Source organism: Haemaphysalis longicornis, unplaced genomic scaffold (genome assembly GCF_048455015.1).
Source record: "Haemaphysalis longicornis isolate Haplotype H1 unplaced genomic scaffold, Haemaphysalis longicornis Haplotype H1 scaffold_1, whole genome shotgun sequence".
Lineage (NCBI taxonomy): Eukaryota > Metazoa > Arthropoda > Arachnida > Ixodida > Ixodidae > Haemaphysalis > Haemaphysalis longicornis.
Genome location: NW_027526203.1, coordinates 441599218 through 441625808, shown reverse-complemented (window position 1 = coordinate 441625808; position 26591 = coordinate 441599218). Strand labels below are relative to the sequence as shown.

The following is a 26591-nucleotide window of genomic DNA, read 5'->3' as shown; positions in this document are numbered from 1 at the left end:
CTCCACCCAATTCGCGCTGTGCTCCTGCTCCAGCTGCGAGGTCTCGATCCGCGGTTGAGGCTAGGGTGGCACCAGACGGCAGCAATCATTCGCCGGCTCGCGCCACTTCACGTGCGCCTTGGCCCGGTCCTTGCTCACTACCACCGCTGTAAGGGCCTGCTTTCTTTGCAGCCTTTGAAAGTAGCCCCTTCGATGAGGCTCCGGCTTGGTCCTCGTCCATTTGACGTGCTCTTTCTTCAGCCTACAGGCAACGACCTAGTGTGGTACACTGCCTTTTATGGGAAAGGTCAAGATTTCCGGCGACTTGCACAGTTTCTCCAGGCCCCGTTTTTGGCATGCCATGGTCCGAGCTTGTTGCTGCCTACTCATCTTCATGCTACGCACAAGAACTAGTCGACGACCGATCCTCTTGCCTGTTCCTCCAGCTTCGGCAGTCCCAAGCCGAGGCACTCTGGACTGTGCTCTCGGGCAAGTGACGTCAAGTGCAGGGACTAAGCAGGAGCGCGCGATCCGCTTGCGTAGCACGGGAGTTCCTCTGGGCTTCACTCTCTTTTGGCGCCTCCCTCTGCCAGGACCTTGTACCCCTATTTCGTTGCCCCTTTGCTTTTCCTCTTGGTTCCTCCTGGACGGCTCAACACGAGCTCCATTCCCGGGCGGGCGTTAGTTGTCCTGGGCTCTGTCATCCCAGAAAGGGCGGCCACAAGTTTCTAGGATGGACAAGCCGCCTTGCAAGAGGCATGGCTGTCAGCGGAAGTTCTGGGAGCCAGTGCGATTTCCACAGCTTGCTGCACAATATGGCATGGCCATGGCCTCTTTTATACTTTGCTTGGCACTGGGGGTACGGTGGCAAGCTGAAGAGGGCTGGTATTGGCTTCCGGCTAGGCGGCTAGAAGCCCGGCTTCTGCTGGTACGGTGGCAAGCTGAACAGGGCCGGAATCGGCTCCCGGCTAGGCGGCTAGAAGCCCGGTTTCTGCTGGTACGGTGGCAAGCTGAAGGGGCCGGAATCGGCTCCCGGCTAGGAGGCTAGAAGCCCGGCTTCTGCTGGTACGGTGGCAAGCTGAAGAGGGCCGGAATCGGCTCCCGGCTAGGCGGCTAGAAGCCCGGTTTCTGCTGGTACGGTGGCAAGCTGAAGGGGCCGGAATCGGCTCCCGGCTAGGAGGCTAGAAGCCCGGCTTCTGCTGGTACGGTGGCAAGTTGAAGGGGCCGGAATCAAGCCCGGCTTCTGCTGGTACGGTGGCTAGGTGAAAAGGGCCGGAATCGGCTCCCGGCTAGGCGGCTAGAAGCTCGGCTTCTGCTGGCCACCAGCTGGTACCGTTGAGGATGCCGCCGCATCAGTCCGTTGCCGAGGCTGCTCTAGCTGCGAAATGAGCACCCTATCGACCCACGGTTGAGGCTAGGGTGGCTAGCCGGCCGAGGCTGCTCTAGTTGCAAGATGGGTCGCCCTGTCGACACGCGGTTGTGGCTAGGGTGGCAAGCCTGTGGAGGCTGCTCCACCGGCGAAGTGTCGCCCCCTCGACCAGCAGTTGATGCTAGGATAGCCTGCCGAGGCTGCTCCACCGGCGAGGTGTCGCCCTTTCGACCCGCGGTTGAGGCTAGGGTGGCTAGCCTGCCGAGGCTGCACCTGCTGCGAGGTGTCGCCCTCTCGAGCGGAGGTTGGCGCTAGGGTAGCTAGCCGGCCTAGGCTGCTACAGCTGCGAGATGAGACGTCCTGTTGGTCCGCGGTTGGGGCTATGGCGGCCAGCCTTCGAGGTGCTTCGTTCTTTTGTTGTTGTTGTTGTTGTTGTTCCACGTCTTATGGCGCATACCCACGCGGGGGTTTGGCCAGGAATCGAGCAAGAAGGGGGCTAATTCGCCCGCTCACAACTTAAAGGTAGATAGCTATCCGTTAGCCTCCAGTAACAGCGCGAGATTAGAAGGAATTCGCTGAAAATTGAAAGTTGCGGTTGAATTTGAGAAAACATACCCGAAACAATAAAGGCTAACAGGGCAGACGCCTGGTCTTGGACACATATGCATGAATGGCTCGCAGCGCGCACGAGGCGCCTGAAAGCATGCAGGGCGTGCTATTCTCATGATTTCTCGTTTTCCTCCACAGGTGCATTCAAGTGCTCGCGCGACATTTCGAATTTTGACCTGAATACTTCAAGCCCTTTGAACGTACTTAACAATTACGACGACGACAGTGGCCTTTGGGGGTGTGTAGCCAGGGGCGGATCCCGGTTTTTTCTGAGGGGGTAAGCTTCTATCAGTGATGATGAGGATGTTCGTAATGAGGATAGTAGCAGGATAGTAGCTATAACCTTTTTATTCACGAAAATTTTGGAAAACCAAAAATACAAGAATACAGAAAAATCATCAGCTAGACTTTGTCTATGACCTGAGGGAGGTCATCTTCTTAGGGATATAATTTCCAAAATAAAGGGGGGTCAGGACATCCGGAGGCCTCCCCTCTGGATTCGCCAATGTATACTATAGCTAAAGATGTCGGGTAAAACAAGTCGCTATCTTGGATCTAGTGTCCTCTGGTATTGTGAGGTCTCTTCATGTGCACTCTCGGAAATTCGCTTTCAGTTATATTGTGTGTGGGTTTTGGGGTTCGTTTCCTAAAGCCTGTCGGAGTTTGTAAGTGACTGAGGTTTTGGCGTCTTTCTGTGGCTGCTATTAATAGCCGAAATGCTACCAATGATTTATCAGTGACTTGATGTTTCTTGTGTTCGTATGATGTATCTGTTTTGTGAAATAGGAACGTGTATTGCATTGGGTTTTTCAGATCTGGTTCTTTCGGCTACGTGATGCTGCCTGCGGTCGAAGTTATCTTTTCATCCACCGAATACGAGAAGCGCCAAGGAAAGTACGTTTTGAACAACTGCTCGAAACCTTTATGACCAGAGACTGGCGGTCAGAGGAAAAACGTGGGCACGCAGTGGAGAATGAACCAGAATGATTATGAGTAAGTACATGAAAACTACTGTAGGAGCAGGGGAAACGATAACGACAATTAAGAAAGTGAACAAATATCAGAGACAATCAATAGGGAATAAAGGAGGCAGCCAAAAAAATTCTTAGGCGTCTAGAGATATGGATGCGGGAGACCACGGGGAAAATGTAGTTTGATAATGCTAAAGGGAGTTCAATTGCTTCAGAAGCCCGGTAGAGTTAGTTTGCGAACAAAAATGCTTATAACTGTGCGCAGGTTGCGGTAGGGAGCCAGAAACCATGCGACATATTGTAACAGAGTGCAAATGTATCCAGGAAGCATCCAGCTTCCAAAATCTCTGACTTTAAGTTTAATAAAAAAGTGAATTGGGAAGCAGTAGGGGCTAGTAAAAGAATGTTACAATCCTGGTGAAAAGAAAGAAAAAACAGGAAAAATCAGATCTGGCCAAAATAAATCAAACACAGAAGCACCACAGAGGGGAAAGATTTTTTTCTGAAGGCGAGGTGAATGTACAGCTGCGTTACTACTAACGTCGCTGTGTACACCAACCACCCTGTTAAAAAGCGTGTAGGAAAGGTATCTTTTGATTCCACTCGACGTGCGCGATTCCCTCCACGTCGGGCTCTTCGTCGCGTATTGCACAGAGGTAGTTAACCACCTAGTCGAAGCCCTACCTAGTCGAAGCCCTTACAAAGCTAGCGCTGCCGGCTCGCACGAGCGGAATACAATTACCACGTGCATGCCTCCCTTTTCGGGCAAACGGGTAGACAACATGTTTCACACGTATTTCCAAAATGGTTCTTTGTGAATTTTTTTTTGTACGGTTGCGGGGACCGGAAGTGTGTTTGTATGAAGCTGAAGTTGCAGAACCAGCTTGTGGCAGATTTCAAAAAACGCGCGCCGACTGACGAACGTGTTCGCAACGCCACTCACAGCTGCTTGTGCATAAATAAATTATTTCACTCCTTACAAGATTCACTGAGCTATATTTACGTGTCCCTATAAACAACAGATATATTTCTTTAAAAGACGAGTGGACTAGCGCTTCAAAGCATGGAGACATGGGCCAAAAAAGTGCATCACCTCGAAGGTTACAGACAGTTTGGTGAGTTGCATCGGTCGTATTTCTGAACACTTGTTGCGTACCGTATGTATGCCGTACGTTTCTTAGGTGCACGACCGGCTGTTTTATGTCGCGCTTAGGTGATACTAGCGGTAGAGGCGATCGATGTCGGTCAACCGAACTTGGTCGTGTCACTTAGCACTACCGATGCTGCTACAGTCTGCGGGAAGAAAAAGCGCCGACCAAAGCGCGCGCTGCATGGCCCGTTTCTTTCACGAGTGCACCCCAATTCCTTTCACTATTCTTGTGCTTTTGACAGTCTGTGCTGTACCTCTGCATGAAGCCCTTTCCAGTCCCGGATCTCTCAGCCCACGTCTTCTCTCCACAACTGCATCACAGACTGCATGAAAGTAAGCCATTCTGTTCTTGTGTGCAGTATAGTACAGCATTTCCCATTAAAAACACCTGTTTTCAGCTGATCGCCCAGTGAAAGCATTTGCCTCTCATTACCATTTTGTTTTACCTTCACCACGTCGAAATTACCAGTGGGCTAGAATTTTTTTTTTTTCGTTAACTGTGCACAATAAATGAAATAAGAGCCTTCCAGTTGGTTCTGCCAAATTTCAAAGGTATGGAGAAAAACAGTCCTTTGCATGCAGCCTGTATAAGCAGTACTGCCACTGAAAGCATCGCAATAAATTTGGTGGGGCAGGGACAGTGTTTCTCGGTGTTGATGGGGCCCTGGGTATTGTTTCGTCATCATGAACACCAGCAGTGGCGAGCACCGTCCCACGCGAGGCGGTGGCATTTCATACACTCCACAGCACCACAGCAAGAGTGGCAGGGAGACTGTGAACCCAGCTGCACATCGTTCATTGGTAGCCTAGTAATGCTCTCAGCACAAGCAACTTCTTTCAGGTTAGCTAAAGCTAATTTAAAAATACCCTCTCTTTTTGCACCTCTGATATAGCAGGTTGCCTCATGGTGCACACATTTCACAATTAACCATTTTGTGCAACCTCAATTTGCAGTTGCTGTCTCATGACGTGTAACTCAGCATGTGATTCATGCCACAAATGCACATTATTTACTCATCTCTATTCAAGCCCCCCAAAACATACATTTGCCTGGTTGTATCTCAATGAATGAAAATTTGTTGCCCCATGCAGTCAAGTTTTTTACCAGGTTTTGTTTGCATTGAGAGCGAAAAAAACTGTATTGTTCGCACATACTCGCTGCCTTTTGGTACTATCCCATGCATAGCAGCTCTGTTGGATAAAATTTTTGCTGCCAAGTGGTATTTTGTTGTTTTTAATGACTATGAGCCATTAGTTCAGGTTAACATGTTTGTTCGTTCAATTAGGTCTGTTCTGGCTGGCAGCAGTGAGAGTTTATGTATAAGTATGCCCTCACAATTCATGCAGCTCAATAAGCAGTGAGCTCTTTTGGCATGTGGGCATTAGGCAGGTGACCTCAGGTTTACAAACGCCACTTTTGCGAAAGTGTGCACCACTAAAGTGTGCACACAGATTCTACACAAAGGCCATCGTGCCAGAGTTATTCAAAGTGATTCTTGATTTTTGCGAGAACATCAAATTACTTATTGACCAAATTAAAAACCAAGGGCTTGCTTTTTATCACAGTGTCTCTTTTTTTTTTTTTTTGAGGGGGGGATTACACATATAACATACCTAAGTGGCTACATGTATAATTGTTATTATATAAGTTATTACACGTAATGTGGTTTTTTGGGGGGCTTGTGCACAGGGCTTCACTGTATTGTCAGGCGTTCCTAGCATTGTTGACACACACCACACTGCACAGACTGGACAGCTGACACTAAAAGGAAGGAGCAAGTTAGCTTGCGTCATTTGAAAAAGGTGTACAGTACACCACACCGCAGAAAGTTTTTTGATAAGTTGGTAAATTACAAAACTGTCAAATTAGGCAGCTGTAAAGCCGTAAAATGCCTTGCCATTTTGGTCGGTGAAATGGTGGGCTCTTTTCCACTGAAGACTGTTGCTTCTTCATTTCAGCGTTACACCCGTAAACCCACGTTTTGCCACCGGTAACTGCCGTCAATGTGAAGGATGGGCCATCACTGGCACACAGATGAAGTTCTTCGACAGGGTGATCCTGCTCCTGGGTCAGCACGTGGGGTACGCACTTGGCAGCAACATGGTGTATGTTCAAGGTGAGGATTGCCTGCATTGTTACCCACGACACGTGGACAACCGCAGCAGTGTTGTAGACTGTTTTCCAACATCTTGTGCACAACTAGCTGAATGGTGTCAGCATTTTTGTTGGGAAGGGGGGGGGGGGGATCCCCCCCTAGGTTTTCCCCTGGGGGACAGGTTTTCCTGTGTGCAGATCTCAAATAGTGTGTGTCCCTCGGAACATCTTGCACAACTCATTGCAGCATTGCTGTAAACTCGCCAAATCTTGCCAAACATACGTGTGGCACATTTGCCCTGTTTTACAGAGATTCACATTTGCTCTTTGCTCTAGCTTGCCATTCGTGATGAAGTCACAGACATGGCAATGCATGGTGTCAGAAGAGCAACAGTTTGACAGCTTTTCATGTACACAAGGCGGTGTCTTTTGTCACATTGTCTTAAGAAGGCCGGTGCTTCCTGCAACTGTGCCTGCAGCCTTGTGCATATGCCGCATGCTAAAAAATTTATCTATAAACTTTTTGATGCCATGTTGTACAATGGCAGGTAAGGGTTATTTTCCATGTTTGCAGGTGGATTTAAGTTAGCAAATTTCGCAGCTCAATACTCAGTTCACACGTTTTATTATCGTGTCAATCAGTGTGTCCGCACAACAGAAGTCTGGTCCCGCATCATGACCACCGGAAGTCAGCCAGGAGCGTTTTTTACAAAGAGTGAAAGAGTCGACATACTTGTTGCCACAGGACAGCATTATTATGAGCAACCACAGGGTGTTGCATAAAAACTAAGTTCTTCCTGTCTTCAACACTGCATGCACCACCGCTGGGCTTTGGTATCCTGTTCACTTTAAAGCACATTCTGCCTAACTTGGGGCTGGAAAGAGCACTTGCACCTTGTGCCACTCTAGAGAGCACCTGTAGTCTGTGTGACAACTTGTGGGTGTATGGCACAACAGTGAACATTATTGGTTTGTTCCATGCTTCACATTCTTCCTTTCTTCTTTGCCATGTTTGACCAATCTTACCAGCTTGTCACCGGCCCAGGCAATTACATGATCAAGGTGTGTATCCCAAATTTTCGAGCCTTTGCCCCTGCTCCGAAATATTTTCATCCACCAGTGAGTGCAGAATTTTGAAGCAGTCGATTTAAGGCACGAGACACCACCGCCCTGTTTGGTCACCTTTGAGTTGCAAAATGCTTTCACAGACCTAGGGCTGTATTTCCACATATGTCGGCATCTTCAGAATAACTGAACTGCAACGTGCTTTATTTAATTTGAAGACAAACCGAAGCTCCAACCTTCATTGCTTGATAACCTTCAACAAATTTGCACACATTTGGCAGGATAACAAAAACATAGGTATGAAAAATAGTCGACATTTTGGAGCGCCCTGACAGCAAACCCTTCAGACTTCTTACCAGAGACCCATCTACTCTGCTGTCATAAATATTACTCCAAACAGCAGCCATTCATGGGGCCATTGACATGCCCCCCCCCCCCCCCCCTCCTCTCTCTTGTTTTTGAGCAAGGGTGCCTCTTTTGCACTCAGTCACTGTAGATTCAAAATAAAAGAACAACAGCTAACGAAAAAAAAAAGCTAAGGTCAGCTTATGTCGTCATTACCTTGTGTTACGCACCATTTCCCTCTGCTTAATTTCATCATGCAGCGCAGAGCAAATAATACAAGTCCATGACATCTATGCTAAATGCTTCAGATTTTAACATGAAGTCCCATTAAAAAGATAACAGCCATTGTGTCATTGGTCACCACATCCAAGTCAGTCATGCCTAAAATGCTTAGCTGTTTGGAAAGAGAAATTGACAACGTAATGCTGCAACGTCCTTGGCAAAATAAGAGAGATAGCTTTCAACCGTGCCAATGCATACTCCTTCAGAGAGGGAGATAAACGTTCATTTATCATAAAAGGAATGGAGTAAGAGCGGAAGCGGTCAGCCTCTCAAGTCCAGGAGGCTGCGAGCCCACACCGATTCCAGTGCCTGGTCGACCAGTGCTTGTTGCTGCTCAGGAGCCAAGCTGGTCAGCACAGACTCTAACTGCTCAGGTCCTTCAGGCTTTGAATTTTAAGCAATAAATTTTCTATGTCACACTATTTTGATTGAAAATGATAAAATATTTGGAGTCCTGCATAACTAAGAGACAAGATACTTAATTGTTAAAGTGGATACAGTAGACCAAATGGCGTAATGTGACGCATTAGTCGGCTAAAGTGAGCTTTTAGTTTGCAGCAAACCACTTGCCGAAGTATTATATTTAAAATATATTGCAGAAACAAAGCAATCATAAGATTAAGAACAGGGCACTGAAGTAAACTTGCAAGCTTTTGTATGTAGCAGCATTTGGTAGCTCAACTCATGTGATCCTCCATTTTACTGCTAAGCAAATGTCAGGAAAAAGAGCGACAAGAAGATTATATTTTATTGATAACAAAAAACGGGAGGGAAGGATGTTGCAGGATCGTTGCGAAGTTCAAAGGCCCTGGTCTGCCATCCTACTGCTGACAGCCTCCTGAACGAAGTCTGCCATGTCGTGTTGCTCCTTTTGACTTCCCTGTTGAGTTCAGCCACTCTCTTGTGTAGTGTTTCCGAATTTGGGTATATTAGGGCACTCCTAATGTAAGTCGTTTTGGTTGTTTACACCATTGCATATTTAATTTAAAAGAGGAGGCAGGCGGGGAGGGGTTGTGCTGCCATATCTGAGGAGAAATAGCCTCATAGCTGGTGTGTACTGACATATGTGAGCCGGCATTGCATTTTCTGTCGTCTCAAGTTGGGTGTGGTGCGAGGAGCTTATGATAGGCGTTCTTTAACGTGGAGTGTTGACAGGATTGGTTCTTAAGATGATGGATTTCGGTAGCCGCTGCGCAGACCTTGGATGTTGAAATCACGGGTCAGCAGGCTAGCCCTTTCGCTCTTGCATAGTTGGGAAGCCAGTACACCTTTACTGTGACTTTGGCATGTTTGAAACAGTGTGCCGCTGAGTAGGTGCATGACCTGAGGCTAAATGTTGACATGCCCATCTAGTTTATTACCGAAGCTCGCAAGGAAAAAACAAGCAAAAGGCTAGGCTGCTAGGCTAGCGTGGTTTCATGCTACCTGCCTTCAAAGCTTCATTTATGACCTGTTTTGGGGGGATATAGGCATAGCTAGTTGAGGCATAGTTTTATACAGTCATGGGCACGTTACCAAGGAAAAGTGAGTATTACAGCTACAGTTACCCAAGCCAAAAAAAGTACCTCTGTTGCAGTTACAGTTAGTTTCCAAGAGTAACTTGTTGCAGTTACAGTTACTGGGAAAAAGTAACATCGTTACTTTCCCGTTACTGTACAAAACTAAGTAATACATATCAAACCAAATAATTGTTTAATAGAAACGTATGAAAGCGTGCGGGAAGTCAGAATTGCACGTGGTAAAACCCTAGACAAAGGGAAGTTAAAAGGGGGCACACTCAAGCCCAACACCAACAATCGTTGCGTACGCCTAATTTTGCTGCATCAACACTTTGTTGATGCACCCTTGGTGTAAATATAGGTGCGCCGTCCTGGGTGAGCCCCTCAGCTGTGGTCTTTCTTTAAAAGGGTAGGCTACCTTGCTGACAGTTTCTTTTTTCTGTTACCGCTCGACTCAAGACCAAGGTAAAGTTTTAAAAACCGCCTTCACGACTGACCTCCAACCTCGGTATTCTGCAGGGAAGTTAATCTTCTTGATGACCTCCTCTCTTAAGCTGCGAGAGGAGACATGTAGTGGAATGGTGAAAGGTGGAGAGGATATGGGAAAGGAGAGAGTCTGAAAAAGTGGAAAGCGCTAACTATACCTCGGCCTTTACGATTGTTCCTGTTAGATACTTTTTTTTCTTATAAGAAAAGTAACTGTAATAGTATTTTCTGTTACAGTTACCGTAGAAAAAAGTAACAGCGTTACAATTACAAGTTCCTCTAACCTTAAAGCAACTAGTTACAGTTACAAGTTATTGAAAAAAGTAAGTAGTTACCGGTAATGCATTACTAGTAACTAGTTACTGCCAAAGACTGGTTCTATATAGAACAATTGAGTTCCAGATCTGTTCAGAGCTGAGAGCCATCAGGCAGACTGACTAGTGTGTCATCCCAGCCAACCCCACCTAATTGGTGAGGAACAACGCAAATAACACAACACAAACAGAAACAACACAATTAAGCATAATTAAAAATATGGCTTACACACTGTAAAAATTATAGCACTGATAAGATGGTTAGACATAACCCTATTGGTGTCCCTTCCAGGTGGGCCTTGACTGAACATTTGTCAGTCCCTACAAACATGGTGAAAACAGCGTGTACATGCTCAGTGCCAGTGCTTCCAGTAAACTTTGAACAACGGAAAACTTGGTCCACGACCTGCGCTGTGTCACTCCCTTCTGGCTTGATGTGTTGAAAAACAAATATGCATGCACAGTTGGCTAGGCAGGTTTCACTGTTTTTTATCAGCATTGCATTTCTTCGAACTTGGTTGTTTTACACATGTAGAGACTTTTGTTTTCAAGTTGTATTTTCTAAACTCATAATGCACAAGTTAGGTGCCATTTGGAAAGTTCCCAAATGAGGAAAAACTGGGTTTTCATTGTGTCTAGTAGAAATTCGTATTTTAGTTTCATCAGCAAAAAATAGTAACAAACAGTACTGTCTTTCAAGATAAAAGATTTAACAAATGTAGGATTCACTAAAGAACTGTTATTACTGAAGGGAATGTGAGGCTTTTGAACTCGAGCTGCGTTTACATAGCACATCGTATTCACTTCCCAGCACATCACATTCATGTAAGCAAGACAAATATGGTAGGAAAGCACGTGCCACACATGTAGCAGATAGCGGTAGATTAGCATGGCTGGCGTGTCCTGCTAATAATTGGCAATGGTAAATACGGTGGGCATGAGGCACGCCGAAACTGGTTCAGCGGAGAGGAGAGCGCACAGGTGTTTCACTGCCCTGAAGTGACAGCTGATGCACTACGTGCAAATGCTGGCACATTGTATTGGCCATGGCCAATACAATGTGCCAGCATTTGCCAGCACATTTTGTGCTGGCAAATGTGCCAGCACATTTTTTGGTGCATCTGCAGATGCACCAAAAAATGTGATTCCATAATGTCACATTCATGTTAACATGACTTCATTTTAGCTCTGCAGGCATCATCTCAGGCATCGTCCCCTTAGTATAGACTGAAAATTTCTCGTGTAATTAAAAGTGATGTTACCGGATCATTTTTTGTATGTCAGCATGAACACACTTTAGCATGTTCACAGCTTTAGTAATTTCCTTTTAATTTCTATCTAGAATCCCCAGTTGAAAATCACCTCTACGAATATTTTCACGGCGTGTCAAGTAAACTGAAAAAAGGTTGTTCATGGCCAAAAAATTTTAAGATTACTTCTGATGTCTAGGTGTTGGACTGCTGCCATGTGTTATGTATTCGGCATTTCTTCTTCTTTTTTTATTTCACAATTTAAGTTAGGCTACATGTTGTACTCTCAAATTGTCAACTAAATATTGGGAAAAATCGGGTATGGGTGCTCAGCAAACAATCAGGCGATATCAGGCCGCCCCTAAAAACAAGTGACCTCAGTGCTGAGGGGTCTTGTCACTTGCCAAAAGCTTCTTACTTTTATTATTTTTCCCGTTTTTTAACAGAAAGTGGAGCAGCAGCTAAATGCTAGATGTGTGGCAAGCGCCCCTACTTCATGTAGCAATGGCATGCAGCACAATGTACAAAAATGGGCAGTGCAAAATAATGCACACTGGCACTTGTGCACCTCAAATGTGCATTGCGCATCTACTGTGCACAAAGTTAATATTAACACAATATAAATAAAGAGCGGTGAAGAAGACTTGATCATATCATCATGTGTGGGAAACCTTTTCACGCATTACATAGGATGAGAACACTCGTGAGTTCACAATTTGGAGCAGTCAATCAATGAACTCATTTACAATTTCCCTGCACCACAATATTTTACCCTGCTTCAACCATATACTATCGACTGCTCCAACTGGGATTGCTATTCATTGTTTTTTTTAGCTAACATTGGTAATAAAATGCTCCAGACCGAAACATGTCTTGATAATTAAAAATAGCAAAAGTTATAGCAATTTAGAAGGGTGAAAGCTACCATAGTTTCGTGCATATAACTCGCACCAAAAATGCAAAAATTTCAGGGGTAAAGTAGAGGTGTGTCTTATATTCAAGGCATTTTCTTCAGTGCAGCTTTGCAGCAAAGCGCGTGGTGCCGTGAGGCCCTTTACAGTAGCAATCGTGACTAAGCCGCTCTTATCGCATTGGTAGTGCTCATTTTTCACACACAGCTCAACAATACAACAACGTGAGAATAATATTGGACAAGTCAGCTAGAGTTTTTCGCAAAAGAAAAGCAGTGTTCAAGAGTAAACAGTGCACATACCAATACCCAAAAACACCATGAAAACACCACCTCATACTATGATGATGATAGGTATGGGTTGAATTTTGTTTGAAATAAGGCTGTGGCTTTTGATCCCGCACTGGTCTATTTTTAGATGCCTAATTGAACATAAACTGTTTGTAATGTTTACCTTTTTCTGTATAACAATTGTACTCTGCATTCATACAAGAATAGTTGGTGGCGATGTCTCGTGATGTTTCACTGAATAGACCATTTAGTTTCTTGATGTTTCATTGAATAGACAATTCAAAGTACATGTCAAGTGTCTTTATGCAGCGCTGAATGGATGGCTGAAGGTCTCTATGATTTAACACCAACAGGCCGAGTCCATAAGCTTAATGTTGCGCTGTTTTGTAAGTGGATTGTGAAGGCATGCAAGGCAATTCAATGTGAGATGGTTTGCCAGAGCTTTAAGAAATGCTGCGTTCCAAGCATCATGGACGGAACTGAAGATGATATTGTGTATGACAGTAACGACTTCAGCCCAAGCGATAGCTTTAGCGAGAGCAGTGACAATGAGTAATTGTAGCTTGGGCCGTGCAGAAAATGTATTCAACATACAAAATCTAGGTAAGTTTTTTTTTCCGTTAACAAATGTGCCTTGTTGGTTTAGTAGCTTTGGTCCAGCCTTTCCTGTATAAAATATGTGGTCAGTACGTGGGGATATTTATTTATTTTATTCATGGACTGAAAGGTGGGGTACTTGTTATATGCACAGGCCGGTTATACACACGAAAATCTGGTATACAGCAAATAATTATCAGTCAATTTCAGTGCTGATGGCGATGTCTGATTGCAGACACCCAACATACCCGCTCTTGCAGATCCCGTGCCTGGCCGACATGCTAAGTGAACGACCATGGTAGCTGCACCGTCGCTGAACGCCTGACCGGTGACCACGCATTTCTTAGGTGCACTGCGCATCTCTGGACTATCTGTCAGGCGGACTCCGCAAAGGGCAGCCTTCCCACAATAAGTCACTGGAGAAGCTGCTGTTTAAAGCGTCGACAGTGCAATGGGCGTCTGCAGTTCAGTGGCTGTGCATGCTCTTGCAGGTGAGCGAGTGATTCTTTGGATCACAATAATTGTGTTGCTGATTAGTGCATTGCTATTGGACAAGAACTGTTTTTGGAGAACTGTGCCTTTGCTTTCGTTTGGTGCCTAACAAGGGATTGCCATGACACAGTGTACAGCACAGGAGCTTGAACGAATTGATAGATGAGCTGGAAGTACAATTCGAGGAGCCCTAATTGAGCTGAAAGAACTAAAAACACCCAGCGGAGGAAGTGGGGGAGCTTACCTCAAGGGAAGGAAATTTAGGATGTGTTGCAAGGAAACAGAGGTTCGAAATCAAAAGCTGACAAAAACGCTTGAGTGGCTGAAGCAATACCAGTGTCCTAACAACGTTAAAGTCAAGGCATCCCTTTGATGCTGAATCTATAACCACGATAAAGTAGTTACTGAACAACTTGAAGACAACGGCATTGGCATCTGTCACCAGGCACAGGCCACGTCAAAGTTTTCTAGGCCACACCAAGAGGTTCTACGCCAGAAAGAATTCAAAGCAAATGCTTGCCATTCAAGTTTGACTGAACTATATTGCCATTCAAGTTTGACTGAGCTATAAATTGCCACAGAAGGGAAAAGGTTTGGGCGTGTTGGTTCATAGCCACACATACGCCTCGTGCTCTGTTTATTACTGCGCTTGTTTTCTGTGTGGCTATATTGCCACAGTCAGAAAGAAACATGCTTTTGCCAGCTTTCTGGTGTCAAACATTGTAGTCTCACTCCGAGGTAAGCTTCTCTTTTGAGTTCTTTGTGGTCTATAAATTTTTGGCATGGCCGAGCAACTTTTGACAAAGACTGTACCTACTGCAAAGCACGAGACAAATAGCATTGTCAGATTTGACGGTCGAAGAGAAACGCTTTTCTTATGAATGCCAAAAAAAGTCCAGGATTGCCACTAAGGAACTTGACTTTGATAAATCATGGTCCATGTTCATTAATGAGCATTTCAAGACATCATCGAAGCAGCACAACACAAACCCAACCCAAAGCAACCCAACCGAGACTGATCTCAGACTCAGATCCTCCTGACCTTACAGAAGACCAAACCTTTAAAGCCGTGCAACAAGAAAACTTGATGGCTGTCAGACACATCATGATCTGCGGGAGGGTTGCAAGCTGGGCTAGTTGGAAATTTGACATTCTTGGATAAAACCAGCACTAATACAGACGAAGACGAAGAAAGTAACCAGCGGCTGTCCTTGTGGTTGCTTTCTTCGTCTTCGTCTGTATTAGCGTTGGTTTTATCCAAGAACATCATGATCTGCCCCAATGACATCGATATACCGACAAGCCACTTTGTTTTGACATTTACCTCTACCACGCTCCCAGAATCTGTCAAAATTGGCTATGTAGTCTATCAAGCATGTTTGTACATCCCAAACTCAAGATGTTGCTTCAGGTGCCAGAGGTCTGGGAACACACTACAAAGGTGTCGCTGAAAAGAGGCACGTTCAAAGTGTGATACTCGTAACCATGGGACAAATTCCCACTCAGTGAAGGAAATGTGCATCATGATCTGCCCCAACGACATCGATATACCGACAAGCCACTTTGTTTTGACATTTACCTCTACCACGCTCCCAGAATCTGTCAAAATTGGCTATGTAGTCTATCAAGCATGTTTGTACATCCCAAACTCAAGATGTTGCTTCAGGTGCCAGAGGTCTGGGAACACACTACAAAGGTGTCGCTGAAAAGAGGCACGTTCAAAGTGTGATACTCGTAACCATGGGACAAATTCCCACTCAGTGAAGGAAATGTGCAAGCTGTGCAGGGTCATGCCCTGTGTGCTCAAGGGAATGCCAGAAGGGGCATCCTTGTCTAGGGCATTGGTAGGGACGCAGGTTAGCTTCGCTGACTTTGTCTTCACCCAGCCCCCTGCCAGGCAGTACCCACCACAGCCACGGCCGGCTGCAAACATCACAGCACCCGACACTGGGCAACCACCTGCTTCCACTGGTGCCTCCACCTCATCCCTACCAGAATTCCCAATTAGGGCACCACAATAAACCCAACCTCATCCGTACCAGTGCCTTCCAAGGATCCTTTGTGGGTTCTTCCCTCTGTCGACACTGGGAAGGACCCACAAAAGGGAAGAACCCACTGGGAAGAACCCCTGCATGCAGTGGTGGTCTCCTTCTGTAAGGAAACCACCAGATAAGAACTAAAAAGACAAACCAAAGAAACACTAAAATGCCAGTTCTCTTTATGTACTGGAGCATAGAAGTCTAGTTCACGAGATAGATGATCTTCACACACTACTAATAAACAAACATAAACACCAAATTACAGTATTACAGGAAACAGATTTAACAAAACAATATGAAAGCATTTGTCATAATTTTCACTTACTCAGGATTAAATGACAGACTGCACCTGTGTCTATGAAGGTGGAGCTCTGGTTGCGGCATTGGGCATAAGTCTCAAATAACACAACTTAACGCTACACTGGAGGCAGTTGCAGCATGTGTTTATGTAAACACGCTGATCACTGTTGTTGCTCTTTACTAGCCACCATCAGATCGTCTTTACATGAGCGTATTAAACAACTTCCCACACTGGTAATCATTATAGGACATTTTAATGCTAATTAGTACCTGTGGGGAGGGGACAGAATCGACAAGCAAGACAAAGTAATTGAACGGTCGGTCACCACAAACACTTTGGTTGGTTTCAATAGCAGAGACAAGACATATTTTTCTGTCAATGGAAGCTTTTCCGCAATAGATCTTTGTGTTGAGTCACCACCCCTATAGGTAGATTATGAGTAAAGTGCAGTGGACGATTCACGTGGAAGGGACCACTTCACTGCCCTGCAGCTGCTGCAAGAAGTGCAGTTTCTTCCTACTGGCAAAAAATTATCTGCCCTTATGGAAGCTGAAGAAAGTGGATTGGAAAAAATTTAACATGATTTGCTTTGATAAACTTGACATGAACATCAACATGTCTGTTGATGATGCAAGTATTGGGAGGAACTCCTTAAAGTTGCAAAAGTAGCAGTCCCACAGACATCAGGGCAGATTTCAAAGCAACTAAAGCTGTAGTGGAAAGATGCCTGCCCTACCCTACCCTATCAAGGAAAACTGCCTGAGCTTCAAGGCTGCTCGTGCTCTCGCACGGAAAATCAGAAAAGTAGCCAAAAGGTCCAATTTTTGTGGCAAGCTTTGTAAGCAAATTATACACTGCCACTTCCACAAAAAATGTCTGGGACAATTTGCAGAAAATCAAATTTGCAGCAAATCAACAGGTGGTTTAGCACAACACTTTTCACTAGACATGGTGCCTTCAACTTGTTCGAAAAACAAGCTGATGTTTTAGGTGCCCACTTCGCACAAGTCTCTGATGATAGAAATAAGTCTCTGATGGTAGAAATTATACCAGAGAATTCCTGGTATAATTTGCGTAGCATTCCTATGTAGCTGATGCGTAGCATTCATACGCCACTTCTGTGCGAGTTCTTTACAGCCAAATTTTTTGGCTTTTCTAAATTTCATCCCACCAATTATCCCCATTTATGCTATTATAATGATTGCAGGTGTTACTTCCTCCAAATCTGCATTTTTATGTAAATGAATAATGTTACACGGTTCACCATTATCGCTATTTTTTTATATTTTTCTTATTTTTTGGTTTTTCAGAGTTCTGGTCGACCAATGATCTCCGTTTACGCTGTTATAACGATTAAAGGTGGAACTTCTGCTAGATCTGCATTTATTCTGGATATGCAGGGTGTTACGTGGTCCTGGTTGTAGGGGTACTCGGCAAAGAATGCTACGCATTCTTTGCTACGCTCAAGAATAAAAATAGCAGCTATAACACTGAGCACTATAATAAAGGATTTACTTTGTATGTTCTTAAAAGAGCGTGAGCTTAGAGCAAAATTACTTCCGGTGGCCCCAACCTTATTCACTACACCTTTTTACAGCACCTGAATTGCAGCTCCTTGGAAGGGATACTGAAGTTTCTTAACAAAATCTGGGAGACAGGTAGGCTACCCACAGCGTGGAAATTTAAGGGCCATCATAATTCTGTTACCAGCTGAAAGATGGTGAGCCACCAGATTGTCTGTCATGCTACAACCCATAACTTTCACGCAGCGGTCTGTGCAAGATGTTTAAGCAGATCCTAAATTTTATATTGGCTTTTATTTTTTATGGGTCCGGTTATGTAGGTAGGTTCCAAGCTTTCAGCAGTTTCAGTCTACAACAGACCACCTAGGGTTGCCATCTGACTGGTTTTGGACCGGCCCGATTGTTTTTTTAGACAGCGGGCCGGTTGCCAGTTTGTACCTAAAACCGGCCGACATATTGGCCAGTTTTTTGGCTATTGGGCCGCGGTTATTTATTTTTGGCCTTTTGTAAGCGTAAATACATGTACTACAACAACCAATATGTGTCGACAAGCTGTGCAAAGAAACGCGAGCAGAGGAAATGCACGGTTGAGCATGATTCCCGAGATGGAAGGGGGCCAAAGTGAGGGAACAGCGCAACGAAATGCCGCCAGCGCGATCAGCAAGTGCAGTTACTCTTCAGTGCAGCACATTCAGAGCAAACTTGAAAAGCCAAAACCTCAATCGCCTTCTGTGCAAACATTATGTTGCTTTCTCTGTAGGGAAAAGCTACAAGAAATGGCATTTCATGTTAATGAAAAAATGTGGCGTCTTATTTTTAACACAAATTCAACTTTTTACCCCCCCCCCCCCCCCCTCCTCCTCTTAATCTGAATTGCCGGTTTTTTCTTCGGGGAAAGGTCGCAACCCTAAGACCACCTGTTTTGTCGCGAAACAATGAAACCAGATGCTTTTGTTTACAATCAGTCCTGTGTTTTTTGATATAGCAAAGGCTTATGAGACAACTTGGAGGTATTGTATGGATTTCTTTACGATATGACTGCTGTGAGAATCAGAGGGCAAATGTTTTTATGTACGGGGGTTTTCTTAAGAACAAACTTTAATGTGAGACTTTTTGGCAACACACTATCCCGGATGCATCATTCCGTTTCGCATATAAAGTGCCTAATTCCATCTACTGATTCGGTTTACACTTCTAGTGACATCCTTTTGACCAACTGCTAAAGAAAACCCGCTGTTCCTATTGTAGCGAACCGGGCCCAAGCCCCCTCAATCTTGCGTTGTTGTTTTTTCCAGGTCAAGAGAGTTTTGTGTAACAATGTTCTAAATCAATAACTTTGGCCATTTTTCTCGCAAATAACAGTGGTTTGGTATGGTTCAGATTGCGTTGGGCAATGTGCAGCCTATCACCAGGTTTTTGATGCTATACATCATGCAGGAAGGGCCGCTTTTGTACAGTGGACGAAATGGAAAGTCGCATCCCAGACATTACAGTCCTTCGAGTGAGCAAACTCAGTGTGACCCTTTTCACCACTGAGCAAAGACTATCCCTCAGCCACTCAGTCAATGACTTGCACATGACTTGCGTCAATGACTTGCACATCGCTTTTCATTCATGTAACCAGTTGGACTTTTGAAAGACAGGTCCAGACTACTGCCAGTCAATTACAACGATGGGCGGATGAAAATAGTTTCCTGAGAAGTGTGCATGTGTGTGCTTTACGTGAAAATGAGGTATTCATCTCAATCCTAAAATCAGAATTAAAGATGACCTTATTCCACTACACAGTCAGCACAACTTCCTTAGTATCGTAATACTTGCTCCCTTCCGTACCTCCTCCCAACTGACACGAACCTAGCGAAAATAAATTGTCTGATGCGGAAAATCTATAAGGTTGCCTTACAACTCCCACCCAGCACTTCCACTGCCAGGCCATCGCCTCCTTTAACTAGATGCCTGGAACGTGAGGCGAAAACCTCCTGTCCGTCCCTCTCCCAATCTCTCTTTCCACTACTGTCGGTGGCCAGCGCCTCTCGCGGCGGCCGCTCTAAACAACCCGCCTCGGCCACGGCCGAGAGCGGAGGCGCGCCGCTTTACGCTCTCACTTCGGCACGTATTAAATTTGCCGGTGCAACCCATCAGGACATAATTGCGTGTGGGGTGAAACAATTTCAAATAAATAAGGCTTGGTTATTAAGCAGCGTCTTTCTTCTTTGCGCAAAAGGCGAACACTGTCGATTATCTAATTGCGACCGCGTACCTACTGCAGACGATAATGCTCAAGCTAGGAATGCAATTTTTGTTAGCATAATTGTGTTGTGAGGCGAAAAAACGTGAAACAGAACAGCTTTGGTTTTAAGTAGCGTGTTTATTCTTTACGTAGAAGACGAACATTGCCAATGAAGTATATTGCAACCATATATCTTCTGCTATTACGATTGATTCAGTTCGGTGCCTGTCGTTACTAGTCTCGGTGTGTTTCGGATACGAATTCTTACAGTGGTCGAGCGGTTAAGCTTAAGGGACGGGCACACAGTGGACCGAGATACGTCCGCCCTATAGCCACCGACCACAGCCGGAGCTATAAATTATCGATCAAAATAAATGATTCCATGAGAATAATCGATCGTACAAAAACGAATTCTCGTAGTGCCCATTTGCGTTGACAATGGCAATTCGTGCAGAGTTCTCTGTCATCGCTAACAATGTACACTGTGCGATCAGTCGCAGACAATTATATCACTACCGGTATATAGGACTACCAACAGCCATTTACACTGATGCTAGAACAATAATTTTTACAATCATCATAATCGAAAAATTCAGTTCACTGGAGCAATAAGCTCGTCTCAATACAATCGTCAAGGAACGCCTTAAAAATTGTAAAACAGCTTTTAAAACAGCTTGTTCTATTTTGCTGAGAGAACACGTCGAATCAAAAACGATCGAAGGTATATCGAGTCGTTCAATGTTCTTGTAGGATATACATATGGATCGACGTGAAACCCACAACACTGCAGCCTATCGATAGAATGCAATTCGATCGGGTGGGTGTCTTCGCATAGAAATGGATCCGTTGAAGGAGGGAATCAGCGAGTAATACTTCACTAGAACGGCGTTAAGCGGGCCAGTAGGTTGCGCACAAACGCGTAATTTTATCGCACCTCGAATTCTATTTTAGCCCCTGCGCTACTACTGCCGACGCACGCACTATCAGAAGATACATTTTGTGACGGACAGCTTCGTTCCCCTCTAATGTGCACGCTAAAGTGTCATGCGTTTGCCCGAGCCGGGCGTTTGTTCGGCCGCGAGACGTGAGGTCGACACCGGACCGCCTGCCCCGCGCTGCCGCCGGCGCGACGAAAAAAAAAAAAATATATTGTCGGTGATTAGCGCCATCTCTGGACGTCTCTCCGCAACGCTCGGCAGGCCGGCTCCAATGGGAAAGCGGGCGACGTTCCGGGCATCTAGTTAAAGGAGGCGATGGCCAGGCTTGAGGCCACCGGTACCTACAACACGACATAGGAGCTCATAGAAGCGCACCCTATTGGACAACTTTATCGACTAGCCAAAACACTTCCCGGACAGCATCTGCTTCAACGCCTCCAACTGAAAGCACCCATCATGACAGCCTCCAATTCTTCAATCCCACTGGAAATTCACGCCAGCACCCTTCCCCGAAATATGCACTCTGATGTACACCGGGGCCACAGGACCCAGAGAGCCAAAGCACTTGCAGAAAAGTACCCGACCCGTCCAGGCACAGTGTATGTCGATGCTGCTGAATACCGACACTGCAATGCATTCGCAATTGCAGTCATCAATACCCCAGATAACCCCCCCCACTCACTTCTTTCACCATCTGCACGGTAGAACCGGTCACGGCGGAAGAGGCAGCAATTACAGTAGCCCTTGCAAGTCGGCCACCACCCTCCATCAAATTTCTTTTTCGAAAACGGCCATTAGAAATTATGCTGCGGATACCATCTCACCCCAGACCCTAAAACTTCTCCTTCAAAACCCATCTACTACCCAAGTTGAGCTGATTTGGATTCCTGCCCACACTGGGCTTGGGGGTAACGAGGTGGCACACACGACAGCCCGAGCACTCACCTCCCGGGCATGCCCCACCTCTGTGGCCTCTCACGGAGCCAGATGAGCCCGAGATAGCCTATTGAGATACCGCTACCATGAAATTACTACTCATTACCGCCTCTCTCGCCTGCTGGATGTTTGGATGCTTAAGCACCTGTACAAGCATTAATAAAAAGGACATAAAAATTGTGCCAGTACTCGTTTAAGTATACTGAAAATTTAGTTGCACAAATCATGGGGTGCAGATAACGCCTGCATGCTCAGGACTCGTGGTTTGTATGGTCTCATCTTTGCTATGGCTGCATCGTGTACAGGTCGGCCCACCAGTCTGTCCTCACCTTGCTCGGCCGAGTGCATGCAGGGCCTCTGGCTCGCCACAGGTGCATACCACAATTCCCCTGTTAATAACCTCTATGTTGAGTGCAATTAGTGGTCCTTGCAGTCTCAAAGAGCACACTTAAGTGGAGTATATCCAGCTAAACTAGCATCCATAAATGGCCATCCTTGTGCCTGATCCGCCTTCTTGCCCTTTACAAGTCTTATCGTCCCAGTTTTATTGCTCCCTATATATATATATATATATATATATATATATATATATATATATATATACCCTCAAGCGTCGGATACAGTTGTAGTAAATATAAATACCCCAGAAAGTGAAGCGGAACACAGTCGCCCAGATAGCCGAATTGGTAAGGCATTCGAGATCTAATCGAAAGGCGTGGGTTCGGTCCCCACTCTGGGCGCGTGTTTTTCTTTCTTTCTTTCTCACGTAATTAATATAATAAAAAAATTATAATAATAATGTAACGTCCATAACGATAAAAAAAAAAAAGTATAACCACTCCCCTATGCCTTCTTTGACGTTGTAGACTGCCGGCATTTCTTTCTGTATATATATATATATATATATACATATATATCATCTTATGCTCGACAGCTTTTTTAGCGATGGCAATATCAGCGACTGCAGATGCCGCTACAGATGCCTTCCGCCTGCCTCGTTAGCAGGCCCTGCCTACATTAATATTCTTTCAAGATATGCCCGTCAGCGCTTGGGAATTCCTTTGACACTGTAGCCCCAAGGGACCGCAGTGCCATCAAATGTGACCTGTCTTTGTTAAAACATGACAGAAAGTTTTTCCAGACCAGTTTCTTTCCCAAGAGATTCTTGCACTTGAGAACAAGTACAGTAGCTATTGCCATTACTTTACTGATGGCTCAAAAACTTCCTGTAACACTGGTTTTGCTTTTATAAATTCAGTGATCACAGTAACAGAGAAGATGGCTTACCAGACTAGTGTATTCACTGAGGAAATTTTTGGTGTATTGAAAACATAATAGCGACTAGAGCACAAAAAGTGGCCATTTTGACAGATTCTTTATCAAGTGGCATACATGCAATAACTTCCCTTGTCCCTTCAAAGAATTCAGCTGTCTTACATAAGAAAAGAGTTACTGTTGTCGTTTGTGTTGATACCAAGCAACATTGTCATTCCAAAAAAATAAAATTGTAAATAGAGCAGCGTATGATACCAAACACCGTGAAATCACAAAGTTCAAGCTCCCCTACCAGGACTTTCGAATTAACATGCAAAATTCAGTGTACTGGCAATCACAACGAGACAAGTAAACCTGGAATACGTTGCATTTAGTCAAGCTTTATGGGTCAGAACAGGCAAAGTTGTAGACATTGAAATTGCTCCTTTGAGGTTATTTTTTCCCAGCTGCATATAGGTCTGAGACATGGCTTTCTGATGAAAAAAAAAAAGAACAGGAACCCTATTCCGAGCTCTGTGGAGAACCTGGGACTGTATTTCATGAGCTAGTTGGTTGCCCATTTCTGTAAACGGCATGCATAAGACAGTGCAGAGCTTTATAAGCTCTTTGTATACCTTTACACCCAATCCTTTCATTTAGTGATGAACTAATGGTGCCCTTTAGTAAGGTTTTTGAATGTTGTAAACACACTGGCTTTCTACACCAGTTTTAGCTACTTTCATCTGAATGAGTGCTTTTAAAATAATTTTTTTAATCTTAATAATACATTGATTAACAAGTTTTCACTTCAAGTATTCAGTTATTCCAAACAAGGCTCATATGGGAACAGTTTCTTAAATAAGGAATTTCAGACTTTCCTTTAAACAGTACTGAAGCCATGAGGAACAAACAGCTATAGGCTGCCAACAATAGTAACCTGAAAATGCATGGTGCTATCAGCCGAAATATAGTTTGTATTTCTGATGGTGTTATAATAGTGTCAAAAAACAAAACGAGTTCTTCACTTCCGTTTGAAGGCCTGGCTCGAACTAATTGAGTCATCTACCTTTTTGTAGAAAAGAACTGCCACACAGTTCCTCATTTTTTTGCTTGTCTTCAGCATCAAGGTGCTGCAAAAGAACAAAAAATGAAATTCTTCAGCACATACAGTGGAAAATCTTGTGTATAAAAAAAATAACCAAATCAGTGATAGTACGGCTCTTCGATTATCAGTGCTAGGCTCACCACGAACCCCCTGCAGTAATCTGACACTCCTTTTAACATATGTTCGTATGGCATGAAGAATTCTTGCACTATACTCGCAGACTATCCATGGTGAGGTCAAGACTGTAAATCAACAAGCTCCGGTAATGAGCGTCGGCAAGATATAACTATCTATAATCTCTGAGATCTAACTATTTTTACTGATCATAACTTTTAGTGTCCTTTAAAAAGTTGTAACTGATGGTATAAGATTCAATGGCTTTTGTGTCACATTCTAATGTACATAATCAATTGACATTCAAATCAACATGGGCTGAAGCTGTAACCGTTCACACCTGACAAGCTGCCTTTTTTAATAATTCCAACAGATTTTTTTTAAAGCCTCTCTATACAAAAGCCTCTCTATACTCACTATTTTCAACCAATCATGAGCAACCATTGTTATAATTGTGTTTAGGGCAGGTTTGAAAATGCAAGCTTTAGAGACATGTGGCTACATCCTTGCTGCTCCAAAACAGGCCATTCCGGTAAAAGTTTGTACATTTTAGAGCTGAAGTGATGACACATTCACCATTCCCAAACCGCATGAAACAGCAGTGACACACTTCTCACTGCAGTAATCATAGCTCATCCATGGCTTCTTATTTTTACCACTTATTCAGTGCCATTTCATGTCACAGCTGATAAAGTGTTAACGGTACTGCAGGAGCACCTCTTTCATTCAGTTTTTGCTCACCGTACTTACCCGATTCTAACGTGCACTTCTTTTCCAGAAAAATAGGCCGAAAAATCGCATGTTAGAATCTCTGTATTAAAAATGATTTTTCGGACGCAGGAAGCCTAGGCACCTAGGCTTTACTATCGGCATTCACACAAATCGTCAAATTGTTCCAATTGCGCGCTTGATAACAGCAATGGCAGCTGCGGCAACGAAGGTGCACCGCTTCCACAGCTTACGAGCGGCTCCCACGCATTCACAACGAGCGGTTGGCTGAACCGTGTGCCTCTGGAGAAGCTCGCGGGATGGGCGTGCGAGGCGTGGGCCACGATCCCATCGACCATGGTTGAACGCTCGTTCAGAAGTGTGGCATCGCGAACACGCTTGGTGGCACCGAGGACGATATGTTGTGGTCAGCGGAAAGCGACAAGGAACTCTCGAAGAGCGACGAGGAGTGAGATGGGTGATATTACTTCGGGAAATAAATCACCCGTTTCGCATTCGTTTTTCTTGCTCACAAATTTCCGTGCGCGTTACAATCGGAGGTGCAAGTTTTTTCGTTTTTTTTTTTTTTTTTTTTTTTGCCTGGAAAATCGGGTGCGCGTTAGAATCTGGGGCGCGTTAGAATCGGGTAAGTACGGCTCTCAGTTTAACACGCTTAAACATATGCAAGCCATATTTCATAGCAGAATTGTTCATTGAAGAAAATAAAATGATTCACTTTTGTAACTAGCTGCACCCAATAAGCAACCAAGCAATAAGGAAATAAAATGTCAGTTCATGATTTGAGTGAGCAATAAAGAAGGTGCTAGTCGTTTCGCAGCTCATTACAGCTGTCTTATATGGCTTAAAACTATTGTCTTTTTGCAGCCGTTTTCTTTGCTCCAGTGGAGTCTGTTGCATCGTGACCAAACACGGAGTACCAGGTCTCACAGCCAAACTCTGCCCTGGTGCCCAGAAGGCGACACATCAGTGGCCGTTCGAAGATACGAATACTTCCAAGCGTCTCCGGGTTAGTAGAAGTCATTGAAATTCTGCTTAGCCTACATACTCTCAATCAACTAAAAATGGTTGTACATGATGTACGAAACAATAAATGTTGTGCCTGTGACAGAGACGAGAGCACACCTGCTTTTTTATTCCCTTCTGCACACTTGCCTAGGGCACACAGACCTGCTTCCCTTGGACGACACGGATTACAAATCTGACTTCCTTTTCTAGAAACAACGTCAAATCACTTATAGTATATTTTGTGTGATGTTCCCATAGTCATTAGCACATAAGAGTACTGCAGAACAATCCTTTTGCTACCGAAATAGCTGGCACCTTACAGCAGTGGAAAGAGCAATACCAAACTGCTACATCGTGATCCACCGGGGCTGCAGACTAAGAATATTCACAAAGATCCAAAAGGCCATGGTCGAGGTTGTTTCTTGAGAGAGAAAAAACAAACTAATAATTTTAAACACGTTTCGTAAGATTTCCAAACATTTTTATAAGGCTTTGCTAGAGTTGTGTTGGCACGGCTGTTAGCAGGCTTCAAGAGAATTTTCAACACTCTTTCTGGTTGGCTCGTAACTTCTTTAAATGTTGCGCCGGTACATCTAACCATCTTGCAAGAAGTAGAATTTTCAAGGAGGAAGTTTCTAAGGTGCACACGATGTTTCGCTAGGACCACTAAATTGCTGCTTAAAACCTTTGCTAAATAACCTCTACCTACAATA

At 44.6% G+C, this 26591-nt stretch overlaps 1 protein-coding gene and 2 long non-coding RNA genes across 6 annotated transcripts in view; 2 read left to right on the top strand and 1 right to left on the bottom strand.

The window, feature by feature from the left end:
• LOC144155851 (uncharacterized) overlaps positions 1-26591 on the bottom strand; it is a 1021707-nt gene that overhangs the window by 549001 nt on the left and 446115 nt on the right. The window lies entirely within an intron of this gene.
• Positions 3719-6191, top strand: LOC144155845 (uncharacterized). The gene is made up of 3 exons (XR_013319654.1): positions 3719-4043; positions 4321-4411; positions 6038-6191. It is a non-coding gene; the product is annotated as an uncharacterized LOC144155845 (long non-coding RNA).
• On the top strand, positions 7182-25987 carry LOC144155844 (uncharacterized). The gene is made up of 3 exons (XR_013319653.1): positions 7182-7235; positions 13473-13703; positions 25738-25987. It is a non-coding gene; the product is annotated as an uncharacterized LOC144155844 (long non-coding RNA).